Genomic DNA, 1203 nt, shown 5'->3' on the forward strand with positions numbered 1-1203 from the left:
CAAAAAATCTCATAATTGTTGTTGATTTACTATTGATCTTGTTTTTCTATAATATTGAATTATTTATCTATAATGTTCTTGAATTTGTGATTGTTAAAAGAAACCCGATAGTAAAGTTTTCGATACGTTCAAGTTAATATGGATAAACCCATTGGAAAACAACTCAATAACAATGGGAAGGTTAAAATGGTTTACGATGACAATCGGACTTCGAGTTCCGGAAGTGAAGACAATAATCAAAGTGTTTGTATTGGTAATGGATTAATATGTTATTGTATTTGTTTTAATCGAAATTATGTTGATTATGACGTTTTTGTATTTTTTTATAGTTCATATTGTGTTGGTAGTTTTTTCTTTAATTATTACTACGATCCCAATTCATATGTTCAAATTGAATGAGTTCATCGTCAACTTAATTTGTTATGCAATCCAATTCTGATAACCATTCAGCTCCATCAACTGCATGTGATGCTTGACCTGCCATAGACTGCAACTATTGTTCATATACGTTCAGTTGTGTTCATATATGTTCTAGCAGGGATATGAATCAAGGCATCTAATGAACTCTGTGTGTGTGTGTGTGTTCATACATGTTCATATGAATTTTTAATCGAAATTATGTTGATTATGACGTTTTTGTGTTTTTATAGTTCATATTGTGTTGGTAGTTTTTTTTTAGCCCAATTCATAAGTTTAAATAGAATAAGTTCATTGTCAACTTAATTTGTTATGCAATCCAATTCTGATAACCATTCGGCTCCATCAGTTGCTTGTAATGTTTGACCTTCTGGAACTGGTGTTCATGTACGTTCAGATGTGTTCATATACGTTCACGTATGTTCATATATGTTCTAGTAGGGACATGAATCAAAGCATCTAATATTGAATTTATAATTTTTGTTAATTTATTATTGATTTTTTTTATATAAATATTGATTTTTCTATCTATAATGTTTTTGAATTTGTGATTGGTAGAAGAGACTCGGTAGTAAAGTTTTCGGCATCGTTTAAGCTATTATGGATAAACCCATTTGTTCATAATGAATGAACTATTGTTCACAAGTGTTCATATGTACATTAGTTGCAAATCTCAACATTGGCTCGCTCTTGAATGTGTTCATAATGAAGGAACTATTGTTCACAAGCTGTTCATATGTACACTAGCTGCATATCTCAACATTGGCTCGCTCCTGAATGTGTTCA

Source organism: Cynara cardunculus, unplaced genomic scaffold (assembly GCF_001531365.2).
Source record: "Cynara cardunculus var. scolymus isolate 2C unplaced genomic scaffold, CcrdV1 Un_Scaffold_2058, whole genome shotgun sequence".
NCBI lineage: Eukaryota > Viridiplantae > Streptophyta > Magnoliopsida > Asterales > Asteraceae > Cynara > Cynara cardunculus.